Raw genomic sequence first — 21,630 nt, forward strand, 5'->3', positions numbered from 1 at the left:
CAGGGCTCCCACAGCAGAGCTTCAGATGTCCAGATCCTTAAAATAATTTGATCATGGTGCAATAATTAAATCATAAAATCACAGCTGGAGCTGGTGCCTCAGAGAGGGACCCTGAGCAAAGGAATCCCTGGACGTTTATACCGGCACAGGGATGCCTGGGGCTTCCAGCTGAGTCCTTGGCAGCCGTGTCTCTGAGCCTCCTGTTCCCGGCTGACAACTCACGTTCTCTTGCCTCAGGCTCCTGGCTCCGCAGAGCTCAGCCTGCAGCTGCATACCGAGCCACATGTGAGGAATGTATTCCCCAACAGCCATTGGTACAACCACACTGGCAAAGGACACAGCTGGAGGCTATTCCTGGGCCATCAAAGTGGAAGTTCACACTGCAAACCTTCATTTAAAGGTCTTTTCCAACCTAAACGATTCTATGATCTCCCCTTCAGGTAAACACTGCTATGGGGTGGGCACATCTATTGGCACACAGACCCTGTGCTTTATCCCAGCTTTACAGCAACAGGACAATGTTAACTGGGCAGAACAACATGTTTGGGATACAGATGTGGTCAACTGATGAGGTGATTAAGAAACGGTTTCTTGCAAAATCAGTCTGATGGAAGTGAAACCGTAAGGTTGTTACATCCAATGCCATCACATCAGAAACCGTTTTAATTCCAGTTACATTGTCTTTTATATATTTCTCCAATCAGCTACTTCCACAAAGCTTGCTAACATCTTCACAAACCAATCATTAATTGTTTAACATGATTCTGCCACAATGCATCTTTTTTTATCCAATCATCTAACTCTACAGTAACTTATGCTGTATCTTCTACTTTTTACCAACTCTGTAACAAGTTCTATTACTAGACTTTAAAACTTTCTACTATCTTGCTTAGCATATTTATATGCTTACGTGAGGCATATTTCTACTTGCTTAAAACACATTTCTGCTTAAACTGAAAATCTTTATTCTTACTTTGTGTCTGTTTCACTTTTCTGTCCTAAACTTTCAAGCTTTCTCCAAATTCTTAAGTCAAATATTGTATCCATCTCTATCTCTGAAATTGTATGCTCCAGGCCTTGGGAGCTCTCTGTGCCTGTATTTCCCAGAATGACACACCATGAAAAAAAAACAACAACAAAAAAAAAACAAAAAAAAAAAAAAAAAAAAAACAAAAAAAAAAAAAAACCAACAAAAAAAACCAACAAAAAAAACCAACAAAAACAAAAAAAAAACCACCAAAAGAAACAAAGCACCAACATTCCCCTGCAAAAACAGCTCAACAGCTCACCAAAACAAGAACCTATAAAGCAAAACTATCCTTCCTGCTGGTGGAACACTGGTACTGGAGGCATCACTAAAGGAGTTTCAAAAGGAAAGACTCAGCAGCATAAGAAAGGGTACAAGTTTTGCCTTTTGAAAGAGTGGGTGGGCCAAATGATGCAAAGTGGTCTCTATGTGTTTGCAGGTCTTCAAGATGCATTAATATTCCTTGAGATTAAGGGTGTTAGCTATGCATTTCATACTGAACATAGCATATAAAACATACTGAACACAGCATCAATGTGCACCAAATACACATGAGTGTTTCCACCAACTTCCTCATTTCAGCCTGACAACACTGTTTCATGTGGAAGCAAATCTGCTAAGAAAATAGATTAATTACAGGAAGACCCAAATATTTAGGGGAAAAACCCAAGTACACATGAAGTTTCTTCTTGATCTTAGAAGAGAAGACAAGTTTATAAGACTATATGTAACAGTTTGTCTTATCCCAATGAAAATAATCTACTCTTAAAAAAAAAAAAAAAAAAAAAAACAAAACTATACAAGATACACAAGTGAAAGCAGAATAAAGCAGTAGAGCTACAAATCAAAGAGTCCAGCCTACAGGTATCAATTAACACACCTGCATTAAACTCATGATATGTAGTGGGTACTGGACATCCACGTTATACCTGCTAGGCAAACAGTAGGACACTCATAATTTCACACAAAAGCCTGCATGGGTAGGGAAGACAAACCCTGTCTCTTCCTCTGTATATGCTGCATTTTTTTTTAAATGGCAAGCCTTTTTGCTTTAGAACTACAACTGTCACATAGCTTTGAACAAAGAACATAGCCTAGCAAACATGCATAGAGAGTAAACAGTGTCTCTGTCATATTGTGGAGTCATTTAGCAGTTTGCACTAACCACTTGTGAGGACCTAACATATTTAAACTTGCCATGTCTATTTCAAACTTTAAAAATATATTTAAGAGGTCATCCTTCATATAACTTACACTTAACTTTACATTTAATTCCTAAACTACTTGGCATTATAGTTTTCCTTGGTTCTGTTCAACTACTGTAATTTCACAGAAAATACCCAACCAGGGACAAATCAAAGTACAATTTTGCAATACACTCTCTCTATATCAGCATAAACTTGTTGCAGCTATTATTTTGCATACAAAATACTTTCCAATTTAGCCATTTAACCTTTCTATAGTTTTGTCTTACTGCTTTTTTTAATGTAAGAATGTAAATAGTTTCAGTTATTGCCACACTTTTCTTAGACATACCTAGGTATTTCCTGAGAAATGAAAGAAAAACAACAGTCAATTTCTGGTAAAGTTTACTTTTCCTTCAATCACTTATGCTGTATTTATTTGCTTTAAACGAGGCTGGAGATCCTTTTGGGGCAAGCTGTGGGGCTTTTTCTTTGGAAGGTTGCAAATTTCCAGGAATGATTTGAGGGGGAGGTTTCAGAGTTTGGCTTTGATTAGCTAACATTCGAATGAAAAAAAAATAGAAATATCTGTCAAAATATCTCCATCAGCAGTTGAATATAAAACTGTTATATTCACTGACTGAATACTGTATTATTCTCTTTAACAGAAAAGTCCCCAGAATTTTACCATTTGCGTATTACGTTTTAACTGTTCTTATCTTAAGGTCACATGCAAGAACACAATGCTTTCCTGAACTCATTAGGAGTTCCTGAGAAGACCAAGGTATTGTCTACACCACAGCTTCTACAATGCTCAGTCGGGCTTCCTGTTGCTAATCTCTTGCTTGTTCCAAGTACTGATACATTGCACAAGATCTTCCAAACCATGCAGCATAACATGAACCATACCCATTTCCACACAAGTAGAAACAGCAAGAGAAGACATTGTTACGCAATCCCATAACAATACAAGTGGCCAGACCTTTTTTCTTATAAAATAATTGAAGTGAATTATGACAATCTTGATGTTGATATCTCTATATAAAGGACTTTAAAATAAGCAACATTTTAAAACCAAACGTTCGTTGCCAGAACAATGGCAACACCACTGTGAAACTGGATCTCTAAGGGACTGAGACCTGAAAACTTTTACAAAAAGCTTTTTAAGTGCTTTACAAAAAACAAGAGTTGCCAACTGTTAATGCATAGACCAGCCAGAACAGACAGTAAGTGATAACCAGAGACCAAGCACATATGTATTTCCAGAATTACTCAAGAACAGTGAGTCAACATGTATTTCTGAAACAAGCATTTGGGCTATTGAGTTGATTATTTCTAGAGTTATTGTCACAGTCTTTCTTAAAGAGTTTCTCTAGCACTACATAAAAGTACACATCTGTAGAAGAATTTCCTCATGCTTGAACGGCCAACTTTTAAAATCATGTTGAAAGCATAAAAGTCAAACAGCAAGGGAATCTATATTCCACTGTTCAAAATAACCATCATGCCAATCCCAAACCTACATACAGCACACTTATCTTGCTTTCCTTACCAAGTCTAATCTAACTGTAGTTTATTGTTTAAAATTTTATACAAAGCAGGCACGTTTAAAAATGCTACTGACTTGGGGGAACTATCATTATCCTTTTTTTTCCACTGTGGCTTTTGTCCTTAGCTTCTATTACTTAAAACATGCTTAGTGAGTTCACAGGATAAGCTCCATTTGCAAGAGCAATGAAAAAACTCTCAATGCCTACATTAAATACAGGTTCTGTCTTGGTTTACACCGCATTCATCCATCCCATCTATTTTAGTTCTTCTCTTCCAAAATTAACCGGGTTCTTGAAACATGGCCACAGAAAGCTTAATCTACACGGCAAAATAGAAAGTAGAAACTAATATTCAACCTACTTGAAAGAAAATCCAACCCACCCGGGTGGCTGCATTCACAAGTCCATTCATGTGGGTTGACATGCTCAATTCTCTACTAATTTAGGCTTGTTATGCAGACCATAATACTAAAACTCTGAAACACTATATATATTGTATGAATAAAACATATGTATCAGTTTGAGTATTTAATAGGTTTCCTTTTGGTGTTGCCTCAGCAAATGAACTGGACTGTGAACAGGACACTCTGGGGTCCTGTCTTAAGGAGGAGATAAAAAATAAGTAACAACAACCAAAACACCACATCCTGCAGAGAATGCTCCCAGTAGAATTCCACATGGACCTGTAGGCAACCTGTAGCCATAAACACTTGCAAAATGTCATTCATGTTTAACACAAAACAAGAAAAGAGGCAGAGAATTTGCACTTTTAGAATTTCTATAAAGGAAAAAGAAAGGATATAGTTTAGGTCTGGTGAGGTTTTGGTTTCAGGGCTTTGAGCACAGGAGAGGAAATTCAAACATTCAGTGTTTGATGTTAGATTAAATCTAATTTCCTATTTGGAAACATACAACATACTTGAATAAAATAGAGGTCCAACTAAGATACTAAATTAAAGTTTGAAAATGTTTCTAGGAAGAAGGGGAGGAAAAAACCCCAAGTTTGAAACCGAACACTTTTTTGATTATTAGCAAATAACTAAACACAGTCACTAAATGCACTGCTACAATAACTAATTGTCAGTGTATCACAGTTGCTAACTAAACAAACACATGAAGATGAAGGAACTAAACAAAAAAATTGTTCAGCCACCCAAGAGAAAACATTAATTTCTACCCTATATGGAACATTTATGTAATTATACACAACCATGCAAGTTTGTTTGCTAAATTATAAAATTGAAGAGTGGTAAACAAGATCACCATAAAAAATAAAATAAAAAATCCAGAAGCAATATACAGCACACTGACTTTGCATCTTCAGAAGGAGAGTGAACAGACTTTGCTTAAAAGACAGCAATCAAGGCAAAGCTACTGTTCCTACACACCAGCTCTGCTGCTCAGGCATTCTGACAGTCACCTGGGGGCAACAGCAAAGCTCAGAAGGCACTTACAGGTATCAACAGTTCTACCCAAGTACCACATCTTAAGGTGGATCTATGGAACAGACAGATTATGAGTTTTAAATTGAAAAGTACAGAACTAAGGCTAAAGAGTGGTGACATACTTTTTACTCATACATCATCATATTAAAAGGATTATTCTAATTTCTAATGCCACAAGAAACATACACAAGATTAGCATGTATTGTAAAAGATTTATTAAAGTATCCTTATTATGAAAGAGAATTGCTGTATTACCTATCTGAAGGAGAGGTTAAGCCTGTTCCTATTAGAAGCAGGAAGGATAAAAATCATCTGCCTTTGAAGAGGAGAGAGAAGAAACTGAAATTTAAGGACCTGGCTAAACATGATCACCAAGGATGTAAAGAATTCCATTATTTAAAGAAGTGATGCTCCAGTCATCTGATGAGAACAGAAAGACTAAAGAACACCTGAGTGCTTTCTTCACTTGCAACTTTTAATAATAAGACTAGTAATTTTAATAGTGAAACACAGAATTAGTGAAACACTTTTCCAAAAATTTTTACAAACTCGAATTACTTCCTCTTAGAGGAAATGTAAAAGAGGTGTGACAACTGTCATTTTGTCCATGCTAGGATTACCTCTTATCACTCACACAGAAGAGCCAATGAAATGTTAAAATTAAGAATAGGAGCTAAGTACATTTGAAAGGGAGAAAGCTCCTTTCCTCACACAACCCTGTTATTCCTTCTTTAACTCTGCTGCATGTTTTAGGCTGAATCCTTATATTCTTTATGGAGTGGCCCAAATTAAAGAACGGTTCTGCATCAGCAGTGAGGCTTGCTGCACTTCATCATGCATTTCTGAGTCAGAGCACTACTGAGGAGGAACTAAACATAGCACAAACAAGAACTTCATGACCAGTAGTGCACTGTACATGGAAACTGCCCTGGGCCAAGTCAGGCAAGATGTATAAAGCCCTGGTAAGAAGGGGCACAAGGGAGGGCAACTCAGAATTTCCACAGGAAAGTTCTGCGGCTACACAGGAGATATCAGAAGTAGCTACATCACTTGTGCTTTACCCAAACCTCTGAAGAAAATATAATTTTTCTTATCTTTGACATACTTGTTTTGTTTAAAGACATACAATATTTTCATTAGCTGCTAACCAAGGAATAAGCATTCTCCAGCTCATTAAAGATTTCTGGTTTCCATTCTATTATATATCATAGATTCAAACTGTAATATGGAGTCTTTACTGCAACTTGTACAGTTACTCTACACCTCTAATGTAGAAGTTACTGTTACTTTTAAATTAAACACCTCTCAAAGTGAATTGCTTTCAAGCAAACAGTTGCTGGCTGCACATGGAGAACAGTAGCATCTCCACAACCAATATATAACAGCTGCCTGACCAAAAAAAGCATTAAAATAAGGGTTGAAGATACATATGGATATAGATAGCTGTATATATGTGTGGATATATACATACTAAAAAAGGGTTATAATTGTGCAATTTTAAGCAGGAGCAAAATTAGTTAGCATACAGAGTTCTCCACAATCTTCCTGCTGATGCATAATAAGACTGCTAAAAGAAATTCACCACAGGTCTAGCCCCTTTGAAGGCCAAATGTATTTCATTTTAGGTGTTAGAAAACACCTATAGGTAGTACCTTGTATATTATGCTCAATATACAAACAGATGACATTTTTTAAAATGTGGTCAAAAGAAAAAAATCACACTAAAATTTATTGTTTATTATCAAGACACATAGATGTTCTTCAGAAAATAAGTTTAAAAAAATGTGCTACAAAACGTTGAAAACAGAAAATTTATGAATGTTGAATACCACCTAAAAAGGAAACCCAACAAACAGAAACAAAGCACAAAGTCCACAGAATCCTAAGGAAAGTAAGTCCTACCAGACAGGTTCAACAGTTTTTTTCCCCTCTCGTCTGACAGACACTTTCCCATTTCACAGATTAAGCAGCTCTTCTGTGTCCCTGTTAGCATTTCTATCTTCTGGGGTTTCTTTGGTAGATGTGCCTCAGATGCTCCACATTATTTGAACAACACAAGGCATAGAGTGTGAGGATTCTGCAAGTCATCTGTCATTACAATTAGGTATGGTCCACAAAGCTCTTCAGCAGAAACATACCTCTCTAGTCAGGCATCAGAGTGAGAACAAATGTTCAAATGAAGCAGGAGACAAGGGGGAAAGCCCACAAAAAGCCTTATTAAACATCAGTGAGGCCCACTGAGCTATATCTTAATAGAAACTTTGTGATAAAAAAAGAACTTAAATTTTCTTTTATTGTTCCAATATCCACTTTAGAATTTATATTGACAGAACTAATGAAACTGCTGAGCAGAGTACCAAGTGAGTAACAAGTATTTAATCCTAAATGATTATTTAAAAAGAAGAAAAAAGGAATAAGAATTTTTTTTTTAATAAAATACATTTAAAAAAACACTACACTTTTCTCCTCATGATGATCCTTTATTAATTATGCCGGAAAATAAATTAACCAAACATAGGTGCTACACTTGCAAAAATGCTTGTCAAGTATTAACAGGCACATAGTTACATTGTATGCTGCTCAAGAATTGCTTTTACAGAAATAGTTCCTCTGCATAACTGGAGCTCCAGACAATTTTGCAGAGAAGTGATGTGAGCTTTCCAAGACCTGACTGGACAAAGCCCTGAGCTACAAGGCTGATCAGGAAACTGATTCCTGGGAGTAAATTAGAAGAAGAATGGCAACAGGTACACTTTTCTATCCATATTATTTTTCCTTATCACTCATATTTTTAAAGGAATGCACTTGCATCTGCATTCTCCTACAGGAAAACAGATCTTGAAAGACCACTTCTAACTAAAGTGAAAAACAAAATGAAGCCCAGACACAACACATTTACTGCCTATACAAAACACAGTAGGCTTTTAATATAGAAGACAATAGATACAAAATCTGTGGCCCCAGTGCTAAGAATATTTGTTTTAAACATGATTTGCTAAAAACCTGATTGCTTTTTAAACATCTCACAGCAAGTATAAAAAGCACAATAATTACTGAAAAGTATTCCAGAAACTAGATCAGTGCTGGACAGTCTTGTTCCCAATAAAGAAACTTCAACACTTGAAATTTGTAGGTGGAGCACATTTTCTATATAAACATAAAGAAATGTAGAAACATACATAAGCACTAAAACCTTTTAAAATTATATAAAACTAAAGTTGTCCTAAGCAGGATAAGCATGGACAGAAGAAAAACTTACAGTAAAAAATTATACTAATGTTCTCAAACCCTCTGCCTCCATTTTTCTACTTCATTTAAAAGACTGATTTGGAGTGACTACTCTAATGTTCAAAGATGTACTTGCCTTCCTTGAACAATAGCAAGATATGGTCTTTAAACTTCTGCAGCAACAAATTTATTATACTTCGAGAGAAAGAACACATCAGTACAGAAATAATTATGGTATAAAATTCTAACAAAGGACAGTTAAGCAGGTCAGCATGTTATATTACTGGAAATATAAAACAGTAACAGAAGCACACATGGGTTCATGATATAATGGAGATGTTCCAAAAGCAGATCTTATTATGAATCCAAATTCTATTTCTTTGTATACATCTCCTTCACAGAAAATATAAAACAATATAAAATGAAGTGAGAGCTATGAGGAAATACTACATAACATATAATATTCTAATTATTAATGACAATTAGTTAATAATAAAACATAAAATAGTCTATTACATTCTACAAAGTACTATAGAATATATAAATAATAAAATTGTCTTGAATATGAAAGTCCACATAGCAAACAGCATATCAACAACAGCACTTCAATATTTTCATCCTGTCACACCAATGTACCCTCTGCTCTCAAAAGCCAAAAGAAAGCATGGTCTATCAGTTTAACTAGTTAACTATAGAAAAGCAGTATGTTATATTATTTTTTAAGAAGTTTAGATGTTGTTCGGATCTATCAATACTCATTTCAGCTCTGAAGTGCTTTAATGACAATAGTTGCCCTGTACTTGACATCAATGCCTATCTATTTCCTGCTGGTAAAATCCTACATGCAAAGCAGCAAAGGAAAGAGCATCTGTGTATGTCACTGACTTAGGAATGAGTGAGAACTCTGCCTAAGGAACTGGAGGTGGCTTCCAGCCCAAAGCGCCCCACGAGTCCGTGCCGGCCCTCGCCACTGGGCTGCAGTACCGGCTTCGCCCACACGGGGGCAGAGCGCAGGCGCCCGCCCGCACCTCCCAAAGGCGGGACGGCTCCGCTCCCACCGACTCCGATTCCCACGAGCACTGGCGCCCGTGAAACGACTGTCGAACATGCAGAAATCGCACGAAAGAAATACTAAATGTACAATTCGATAAGTATTAAGAGCACAGATACCACATCTGGCTTCGGAGGTCCCCAGGACGCAGATGACAGGGAGGGTATTTGCCCTGTCCCTGCCCTCTTCCTTAGACGTTCACTTTTGGCCGTGATCAGTTACTACACTGTATTAAAACACATGTTCTTGTTGGATTTAACACAGTACAGACAGTCTTCTAGTCAGACAACTGAGATCCGAAGTAACAGCTCAAGGTGTGTTAACAGCACAATATAGACAAGCAAAACAGAAAGCGATAGATGAAAATCTGTTTATGACACTACTGTGAGAAAGACCTTACCACTTAGAAGCCATTGTTAACCACTGATGAGAGCTATCACACTTAGGATGGATCCATCAAGACATTTTCCCCGCCAGTCCAACGTTGTGCTTTGAGATGTAAGAGCAGACAAGATGTAAACAGCTTCGAGTTGGCTGGTATATAGCCAAAAATTGGAGAAAGATCTCCAAACACAGTACAGACAAATGAAATACAGAACTCTGAAAAAGAAACAAGAAAAAAAAAAAAATCAAACCTTAGACATTTAACAGAGATGTGAACAATTTCCCAATGCTTTAGAATTCTAAATTTATCATTGAAAACTTAAAAACTATAAAAATGTATTTGTTACATTTGCCTTCAAAATTGCTGTTCTGGTCAGAAGCTAATTATTCTTAATTATTTTTTCCCTATGAAAGAGAAAAATTAAAACTGACACCAAAATTACATCTGGTTTCCCACACTCAGCATATTCTGCATGCATCCATTCCTTATTAAAGGTTTTAATTGCACTTTAGTTACAAATATATTTTTATTAATTATATCTAGCCACTCTAAAATGCAAGTAATTCTGAATAAAATTTTTCATCTTATTCCTTTTATTAATTTCTTTTCTGATTTTTTGGGGTTTTTTTTATCTGCTCAGTTAGCAGGAGGATGTGGTCAGAAAAAGAAACAATACTTCAGAGCTGGGTCTTGAGAAGTTCTGCAGATTCCTTCACAATAGAAGTTTGTATGCAGCAGACATACTTGCCACAACTTGCCTAAGCAGCAGATTCTTTTTTACTTCTATAGTGCCAAACTACAGTACAAGAAAACACTTTAATATTTTTAATTTTACCCTGAAGGCAGATCAAGCACTTTCAATTGCTTTTAACAACTCAAGTCTCATCATGCAGTAGCAGTCCACCACTCCAGAACATCTAGTTTATAGGAGGAAGTTTTTTTTCTTCTTTTAAAAATTCATAGCTTGAAAAATTCCAGATATTTTAAAATTCCATAGCTTGGAAATTTTCCAGGAAATATTTGTAGAAAGCCCTGCATATCCAACATGATTTTCAGTGCTCTGATGCAGCACAAATGTAGTAAGTTTCCTTTAAGGATGTGTGAACTATTCAAACATCATCAATTCTTTTATGTACAACTTGTTCTACTTCTTAATTAGTGTTTCCAAAAATACAAAAGAGAGACCCATATAAGTGCAATCTAAAAGTAAAAAGCCACATCCTGAAGATTTTAAGATGTAACAGAGAGCTTAAAAGTGGGACTGTGAGACAAGAAAGAAAATTAGATAAACTCTTGCAAACAGGAAGTAACCTGATATTTATATATATAAATTAGGAATGCATTATGTAATTCCTTGGAAAAGACAGTCATATGTTTCAAAGACTTGACCAGTTACAAAGGAAAGCATTTCGCAACAAAATACTGAATTTTACCTGTAAAATTTTGCAACACCTTAATAAAAATCTGAACTGTTTTCCATAGTCTGTGCATTTGACAATGCAGTGCAACAAATACACATCACTTTTACCTCTTCAGACAACTAGAATAAGTTAGCATTGTTTTCTGCACAGCAGAAATGCATTACCTTTCATCCTACAAATATCAACAAGCTGTACTATTCCATTTTTTTCCTCTTCTTTTTGCTCCCTTTTTTAAATTAAAGGTAAGCAACAGTTTATTTCAGTTTATGCAAAACCTTACATTCACCCCAGTTTGAAAGAGAGTGGGTCAGCTGTCCTTTAACTCCTCCCCTAATACAATCACTGGGAACAGCACTTCAACACAATCAAACCTATGCATTATTACCCTCCAGAAAATTGACAGAATACCCAGACAGAAACCACCCTGGCATATACATTTCAGTTCACTACCTCAAGCAAAACATACGTTCACAGGTACATCATCCATTCCGATTAGAGGCTTCCCTGCTTGCAGCCTTCAGAGCAGACACACGCAAACACATCTTCCTTCTTTACCACACCAGATTCAATCTCCCTCTCCCACCACAACACCCAACAGCCCAGCTGCTTAGCACAGGAAACAAAGTTAAGCTGAAAACTGACTTGACTGTCCAAGCTTTAGGAAGGCACTGTCAGTTCACCTAGCAGACAGTTTGGAAAGAGACCAGAGGATGGGAAGTCCATGAAAACCCATGCAATGTACTCAAGTTTTTTTTGTGCACACTGCGCTATAATGAATTTCATATTGTAGCTGCTGCCCAGAACTTCAAGAACAACTACAGCTGGATTTGAATACAACCTAGGGTATTCTACAGAATCAATCTGATCAGATTAACTCAGACTCCAGGAAAAATAAAGTATCAGAAAAGGCAGCAAAAAGGTCAAATTCTCCAAAAGATGCCAGTGAAGCCTACAGTAGCTACAGCACATTGCTGGTTCATTTAGCTTCATTCCTAATGGCAGCTGACAAGTTAAAATATAACTATACTTTATCAGATTTGAAGTCAAAGGTATCACACAGGTGTAGTTTTAGTGTTTGGGGTTCGCTCCTATGGAAGATTTATAAAAAGTTAAGACGCAGAACATGAAAAAAAGAAACATAATAAAGTTGAAAATACAAAAGATTTGCTATCATAAGGTTCAAAAAATAGTACAAAGAAAACTGATGCTACCTCTAAGTTTTCATATCTAAAAGAATTCAGAACTCCTCTAACAACCTGAATTGGAAAATGCAACTAAAAATTCAGTCAACTTCAAATCTGATCAAGTAACAGCACATGTAACTTCTAATTTACATGAACTTTTTCTTTGGAAGGAGAGGAGTTCACAGAGCATTATTTTCAGGCTGTTGTATTATATTTACAGAGTAGCTGCTATAATGTTGACTACTATGCAAAATGGAACTCGACTTTAACTTCTGAGCAGCAATTAACATGCTCCAATTCAGCACACATTGCTAAGTGTAGGAGAGGTAGTATAGCAGATCACTTCCAAAACCTTCAGGGATGGGGATTAATACAAATGTTGCTGGAAATCCAAGTATCAGCAACTTCATTTAAGAAGATACACACAATACACTAAATTAGAGCCTTCTTCCCAATTACTGGCCCAAAAGATTTAATAAGATGATACTTCAAAAGAAAGAAAAAAAGAAATATTAATAGTTTTAGCCATCTGCTAGAAGTGGTGTTTCCACACGACAAACTCTAAACAGGCTTCAATAAACTATTTGCTTTTACACAGGTAGAATAAAGGCAGAGATGAACTATATCAGTTTTTATGACATCATTTGAAAAATTACAAGAAGCTTGAAGTTTAGGGGCAAACATTTACCCAATGGTACTATGGTCACCCAAATCTGTGCCTGACCTATAACTTCAGCACTTTCTAGAGCTAAGTAACCTGCTGTCACAAGCACTCCTAAGATAACACACCACCCCTGGTGAGCTCTGGTCCTCTTGTCAACTTACACCACCCCTCAAACAGGAGGTAGAAGGAAGAAAACAACATTGTTAACTATAAACTAGATTTATTATACAACATATTGACTATATACAAGACTTCCCTGTTACAGGCCAATTACACATTTTTTTCCACTACAGCATGGGAAAATGATACCAGAAGGTTGAAAGATTTCCAGTGCCTGACCAGTTCCTTTGTTGTCCCAACCTTTTCCTCTGCAACTAGACTATACTGAGCTTATGGCTTGCTGTCCTTCCAAGTATAATATTGGTGACTGACATCAGAAACAGAGAAAAGAATAGCTTGAGAGCACCTGAATATTACAGAAACCACCTTTAAGCTAATTACCTCAGAAAATTGGATGTCATAAGAATAAAAAGGAGGAATCAAGTTTCCCAGGCTCCTTATTCTCAAATCTACTCAATTTCCTTACAGATGCTTGGCACACTGTGTATCAACAGAAGATTTTTAGTAACAACTTTGTTCTTTTGCTTCCTGTAAGAGCTTTAAGAATATTAATAGTGTATAACAACAATCAGCACTACAAACTAAAAATGGTACATGATAAACTGAGTGTTACAAAATGCTGTCAAGAACACAGTAGTCATGCAATACTCTCCCAATTTCATCAACCATCTCCTTACTGAAAACCAGGTCTTTTTCCACTCCACAATCCACACAACCAGCAAGGCTGGGTGGCTGCTGATCAATTAACTGTGAGGAACCACAAAATTCATAAACAGGAGAGACACGGGGTCACTAACTAAAAAAAACAAGCCTTTGGGGGGCTTGGGCAGGGAGAAGTTCATTAAATACAAATATTGCAACTGGAAGATGCATAGATCATTGGCATGAAATTAATGTAGGTTCAGCTTTTACATAACTGATGTGGAAATGAGAGAACACTTAAAAGGCATGTCAAAATCACCTAAAAGGATTCATGGGACAAGAAGAAAAAAGTGCCTATCTCAGTCATAACAAAATTTAGGAATAGAGTCAACTACCTGCACCTGAGAACTACATGTTTTTTACTTTCTTCTTCCAAGAATTATAAATAGCTCTCCATTTACAAACTGATAAAGTTCAATTGAAAATACTCCCATTTGTAGCAAAGAATTTGCAAGATAAATTTGAGGGCTTGGTACTAAATATGTAATAATTTGACCATGATAAACTTAAAATTAGTTATTTTAATTCTCTTTTCCTTGGTTATCATGACAAGGGGCTAAGTAAGTGAATGCTAAATCATATCCAATGGGCCAGGGCCACAAACCCTGCCTGTTCTTTGACTCTTTACCATAACGTTATATCTTTTGGAGTCTCATTTCAAAGTATTAGGAGTATGCCAAAACTCAGACTGTGTTTTTACCACAGCAGAATGGATATTTCCATCTAGATCTAAGACCTTTTCAGTTTCTCAGATTATTCTCTTTAGAATAATTGTCTTTACTAGTGCCCAAGGAACTCGCTGCCTTCAGAAACCAGTGATGCAGTTATACGTTTCCAAGGTGCTAATGCCCTTTGATTGCTCCTTCTCTTAACAGACTGCTAAGGCTCAAAATGTATTCTCTTTTTAAAAAAGTGACAAAAACTATAAAACACTGACCAGTTCTGTTACTGTATCTATACAAAGAAAACTATGGCAATTTTTCTTAGTTATGATATAACATTAGGAGGAACCAACATGAACTTTACACACAGTCAGTACCAAGGTCTATATGAATTAAATAAATAAATAACACCACCCCACCCACACAAAAAAAAAAACCTCACCACTTTACTCCCTCGAACAAAGCAGGAAACTGCTTTCTCCACTTCCTCCCCTCAAAGCATCTCCAGCAAAGGTTAAACTAAGGTCCTGTATATAAAACACCTGTAGTTCTTCCAATATGCTGATCAAACAATAAAGAAGTAGAACATCAATAATGTATAATATAGCAAGTATAACATCAGTTAGCAGCTTTCTTAGCTACTCAAGCAGTTGCAGAAAAACATTTCAATTGATATATCCCAATCTAGTGCAATTATATCTGGCCTCTCGAAGTAGAATACAAATACTGCATAGAAAGCAGTAATGCTAACTGCTTCTGAACTACAGTGATCAGAATGGGGACTTTGTTGTACCTGCAGACCATCTCAACTCATTCTTTTTTCTTAAACTGTAGAGTTTATAGAGTCTATATTTACACAGAGTGAGATATGAACTTGCTTTTTCACTTAAAAAAAAATCTCAAATGAGGCCAGTCTGCATTCTCCAGCATAGCAATAACAAATACTAAAGTAGCTGAATTATTCTTCTTGTTTCTAGGTACAAAACATTATGAAAGTCCTAGTGATTTCTCTTTCTACTGCATTTTAGGCTTCCCATAATAATCACATAGTAGTTTTCAAACAGCCACCTGCAAAATTCAGAATGCCTTGCATCGCTAACATATGTCAGTTCCTCAACTTGGAACATTTGAGCCACTGGGCTACAGTCACAAAGATTTTATGCCCTTAAACTACCTAAGTTATATAAGAGTTTTATATAGTAGATATGGTTTGATATAAACATACAATAAAAGCTACTTTCAAATTATGGAGACTAGGACATAACTTGAAAATTGAACTATTTATTCTTAATTTAAAAAGGCAAGACAAGAGAACAGTAACTCACACTATGGCATAACATGGAATACACTATGCAATACCTTCTTTAGATACTCTCTCAGGAGATATAAGGTTGGGTTTCCAGCCAGATCAAATGAGTTGTACACCTCAGCACCATAAAAATACAAGTACAATCTGTGCTGATGGTTTGTTAACAGATTTTGAATTACAGACCATAATATCATAGCCTGATCATGACTTACAGGAAGAGAAGCAGTCATAAACACTTTGAAATAAGGTTCATTTTTCCCCTAATACAGCAAAAGCCCAGAACTATACAAAAGCGTTAAAGAAATTTGTAGGTAAAAACTTTCAGTTTCCTGCACCAAAAGCTTCTTCTACTTCTTTTGTACTTCTGTTTACCCAGTTTTTCTGTTCCCACACTTACTATCCACCACTCTCACCATTCCCAGCTATTCACCTATCAATTCTGCAGGTAGGTGCATGTAAATACATATACACACAAACACATGTATCAACTCCATCTGAAAAGACAGCTCCAATTCCCAGTTTTACATGCAACATCTACCACCAAAGTAATTTCAAATATGGTGGCAGCGGTAGGGTCTAAACTGAAGAAACAAAGGGAATGGGGTAAGATCCCCATGATTTCTGTGTCAAGAAAAAGAGTACCAGATTTGACATATCCAAGTGAAGATGTCCAGGAGACCTACACATGCTGCTACTCCTGCAAAGAATAAGAGCACTAATTTGCAACTCCCTTCTCTTTACGAGCTGATGTGGGGTATCCAGGAGCCCCAAGTCACACCAACAGCCATCATAGGACCAGTGACTACTCATCACCCTATCCCAGGGAATAAACAGGCCAGTCAGCAGTCACAGTGCACTGGGCAGTAATTCTTCAGCTTTTTGAATGACATTGGTTTTGGATGATGTCTACAGAGGTAGAAATATAAGTATTTTTGCTTACAGCAAGTTTTTTAACATAATCAGCATTACTGGCAGATTAGATTAGTTCAATTAAAAATCATGAAAATTCTGTCAATGTCAATATGTCCAGCTGCCACGGGCAGAACCCCAGCAGTTCTTTCTGATTTATCACAAGAGCAGAAGTGTTGATAAGGATTACTCTCATGAAAGACAGATAAAAATTGCTAGGAACACTTCAGCTATCTCCCATGCTGATGCCTTTAAAAAGAATCAGCCTTTTTCCAGGTCTACTCTTAATTCCAAGTCCTCTTTAGGACAGGTATTTACAAAAGAAGATGCTTCTTTATTTTGCAAATCTGGACAACACCAACAGAGAAAGAAAGTCACTCTTTGCAATATCAACTTCAAATGCAAATTCCTGAGGTCTCATTTTATCAGATCATTCCCAAGCCTTATGGTATAGATATTCCTTCACTTTGAAAGAAATTTAATTAATCTCTTTTAACAGTCTCCCACATTGAATTACTAGAGCCTTATCTTCTGGATCAGTACAACAAAACTATCTCTATTTGTAGTTTTTATGCTCTCTCCAGCTCTTATTTCATAAACACATCCAACATTATATTCAGTTACTCTAAACAAACTTAACTGCATGGGTCTGGTAGAACCTACACAATTATTGTCCTTGAGACTACTACAAAAACCAGCAGTGAAAGTTCAACAGCAGGAAGTCTGTGAAACGCTAAGCAAATAGGATTGCATATGGCAAGGCAGGTCTTACCCATAACCTCACAAGGATCTTTTTAGCACACACCACTTTATTTTGTGCTCTTCTCCCTTGCTTACTTGCACACTGCTGGGGCATCTTTGTGCTCCTTGAATACTCTCTGCACAAATATGACTAACATCATGCCCACTGAGACCCAAACTATAGTAGGCCCAAGGACTGTTGCATTTAACCTACAGATTCTCTTCCCCCTTAAGGTAACATACTTGAGCAGTAATATTTTTTTGTTATAAGCTGCAGTTTATGAAGAGAGAGAGAAACCTTGACAGGCCTATGGAAAGAAAACAGGATCCCTAAGGTTTACTAGCAAGATACACCCACCAGAGTATTAAAAAGCCTTTATTGTGTCTCACTGCAACCATCCTTGGAATACTTTATAGAAGTCTGGCCAATGCATGTTAAAATGACTAATTAATATATGAAGGAGGCAATTACAGCATTTTAGTATGATAAGGTGAAGTCTCACCCAAACAAGAGAGAGTCTGGTTTATCTGGTTTAGCAAAATTACAGCATTACTCTCTAGATAAACACACTCAAGGTAAGGGGAAACAAACATTAAAAAGAAAAATTGCTACCTAAGATGAAAAATAATGTTGGCAACTGACACTGCCAAACTGCTTTAACATACAACTGCAAATACTACCCAAGTATCAGTTACTTAGTTTTGAAGTAACCTTCCAACAGCTAGCTGACAAAGTACACAAATCTTATTTTATTATTATGACTATCTCATGTAACTTCACTTAAAAAAAATCTAACAAGAGAGGGGAGGAAAAGGTCCAAGCCAGGAGTCTTCTTCCATTTTCTGGAATACAGGGAATAAGAAGAAAATAGGTCACCACATTAATTCCGAAGTGACCACCTGCACCACTCAAGTGGCACATCAATAGTCCCAAGCTGTCTGCAGCTATTTCAGGCTAGGCCAGCCCCAGCTCTTGAAAAGTAAAGTTCTCTTACACCTGTATGGACCAGCTGCCAAAATAGCAGCTGGAATGACGGAAGAAAGGTCCTTCTATACCAAGCTCTGTGCAAATTCCACGCTGCTCAGCTTTGACTATTGTCACTAACCATGAAAAACAATTCATGTTGCTTCTGGTGACAAGGGCAAGAATGCCCATGTAAAGAACAAACCAAAGTTTATAGCAATGATGTCAGGGCACCAGGTCCTTGCACCAGATCAAATATTTAGACATTTCAGAGAACCTCAAACTCAACTTTAGAAGTTTGATTTTGTTTTTAATACTTGTTCCTCCTATATTTTTGCATGTAAACATAAATCACTAGGAAAAACTAGGGATAAATACAAAAACTCCTCAAAACTGAAGCCATGTCCAGAGCAAACACTGTTGTTCAACTAGCTGAAGGGGATTTTTTTTTTTTTTCCTTTTTGATATCTCCCAGTGATGATATTGGACACTTGCTGTTTGAGACTGTATTCAGTCATTCTTCCTGGGAGGTGTTCATGTCAGAAGGAATTAGGATTATAATAGATTTGGGGGAGGGGAAGGAAGGAAAGGGAGGACAACAGAAGTCTTAGAAGAGACAGAGCTATATGGCAGTACACAGATACTCATACAATTGACTGTCGAGCACTGAGGATAAGCAAGCTAAACACCAGAAATAATTGTGCCTTTAGTTGAATACAGAAAGGCAGAAGCAACCTTAACTGAGTCAGTCTGGCTAGCATCTATTACAGGAGTTCATCAGGATTTAGAGCAAGACCAGACAAGAATAATGCTGAATTCTAAAACCTTCTAACATTGCAACACTTCTCCAGCCCGCTGTGATTCCTGGGAGGATTATTATAGATATAAGAGTCCTGAGGGCCAAAAGTTGTTTGGGTGTGAGCATGCAGAAGCTGCACAAAGCAGCAAACCACAGCCAGGCTGTGTGCAAGGCCAGCTGCCCCCACACTGAGGATAAGCTACATCGCATTTTCTAATGGTAAGGCAGGCCAGTAACCACAGGTACTGGGTCACAAACCCTGAAATATCATCCTCATTTTTCTCACAGTAATTCACATAGCCCACATGTGCATATAGCTCCTTCCTCTGACATTATCTGCACAATACCTATAGCTTCTTTCCAACTAAGGCTTAAATGAAGGCAAAAACTGCTAAAAAAAATCATGGCACTCTAAGCTACAAGGAGCTGTTTTGTGACATGTTCTGTATTATGCAAGTCCACTGAAGCGAAAAGTTTGCCTTCACATGTCTTAAGAAGTTCAGACAAAAAAAAATTAAACTTATCCTTTGATCCTTTATGCAATAATGAAGTAGTCTTCACCTGGCAAGATGGTGAAAACAAAACCCCCTTAAATACAAAGCTAGATGTAAAATAGGCAACTCCTGCCTCATGCAGAACACACTGTTTTCCAAGCTGTTTTCCTTGATGCATAGCCACTGAAGGGAATTATAATCTTCTTAAGTTCTTAGAAAAAGTAAATACAGACAGCAAGATCTCAACTGTATTAGCAAGAACTTTCAGCATACCAATTAATTTTATCACCCCAAATTAGAAAGACAAGCATTCACAGTGAAATAAACACATGAGTGGAAATAAAACCACTCTTGAGCTGTTGAAGCCTAGCAGGACGACTGCAAAGTGTTAATTCGGTAACATGAAAAATGAACAGTTCTACTTTTTGCCTTAGCCTCTACAACCTAAAACTTCCCCTCTTAAAAGTATTATGGTATTACACAAAAACCAGTTATCGCCATGCTTTGGTTCACTCAAGCCAGTCAAACAGAAATAGAATCAGTTGAATTTTCCAACTTTACCTTAACTAACCTCACATAAGAACTAAACAATTTTTCTTTCGAAATGAAGCTCAGCAACAATTTTCTACAACATCCCAAAGTAACATACCACCACTCTACTCCAAGGAAACCACTTCATGAGAAGTCAGCACAGACTTTAACCAGATCAGTTTTGGAATATAAATAAGGAGTCATTCACAGCAGCAATTTACCCAGGGAAGTCGGCTGTCTACTGGAAACAACCACCATCAAGTACCACTAAGGACCTCTACAAACCACAGATAAAGGAAGCTTTTGACACTGAAAATGTTGTTCTCATCTTTAAATACGTGACTTACTAAACCTGCAACACAATTTTTACGGAGAGGTTTGTTTCCTTCCTGAGATAGTGTCACAAGATAAGAATCAGCGTGGTTTTACAGCACTTGGTGTGTGATCTTCCACAAAGATTCTGAAGTATTTGGCACATATCCTCAGCATGACAGTAACACCACAGAAGCAAAGCAACTGAAACAGCCTACTGAGGAAATGACATTGTGAGGAAATACTTCTTAAGAAACGACAGAAAATTTCAGTCTTTGCTCAACCCTCAATCAGCAAATCACCTTTCTCAAAGTACTCTATATACTCCATGAAGTCTGCAGCATGGAGATACGCAATGCACAAACGAGGAAAGAATTAGTTTTCTGGTTTAGTATATTTCTTTCCTAATGTCCATTTGAGATTTGTAATTCTGAAGGAAGTCCAGGTTATACTCTTGCTGCCTCATGTCCAGATTGTCTTACTATTCCTGAAGATCGTATTAGCAAATTGCTGTTGCAACTCCTCAGTATGAGTGACCACCAAAATATTTTAGATTTGTTGAGTTTTCAGGGAGTTTTTTTTTATGTTTTCTTTCTGATCCATGGGATGCTTTAGCTAGATCTACCCTGATCATCACACAGTGATTTCTGGTCAAGACACAGTCTGAACTGCCTACTGAGTAAGAAAAATTATCACATTATCAAAATACTAGAAATATACACATGAAAGTGGTGAGGAGAAAACTAATCAAGCCCCTACAACACTTACAGCCATACAAGCACGCCTGTCTGAGGCTGCAAAAACTGCGGAAGCCAAACTTGGTCCTAAAATCACCTCAGAGCGACTCCACCAGCGAGGCGCAGCACACTGCGCGCACACACGTCTCCTCGTTCGCCGCTCAAGTCTCCCAAGTTTCACCCGCAGGCGGGGGAGCGGGCCAGCTGCGCG

At 37.1% G+C, this 21,630-nt stretch overlaps 1 protein-coding gene across 2 annotated transcripts in view; it reads right to left on the reverse strand.

Moving 5' to 3' along the window:
- Positions 1-21,630, reverse strand: part of FRYL (FRY like transcription coactivator) — a 159,528-nt gene that overhangs the window by 136,946 nt on the left and 952 nt on the right. For both annotated transcript variants that reach the window (XM_077782834.1, XM_077782833.1), the window contains exon 2: positions 9,886-10,085. The gene's annotated coding sequence lies outside the window, so the exon portion shown is untranslated. The remainder of the gene's footprint in view (positions 1-9,885; positions 10,086-21,630) is intronic.

This window comes from Lonchura striata, chromosome 4 (assembly GCF_046129695.1).
Source record: "Lonchura striata isolate bLonStr1 chromosome 4, bLonStr1.mat, whole genome shotgun sequence".
Lineage (NCBI taxonomy): Eukaryota > Metazoa > Chordata > Aves > Passeriformes > Estrildidae > Lonchura > Lonchura striata.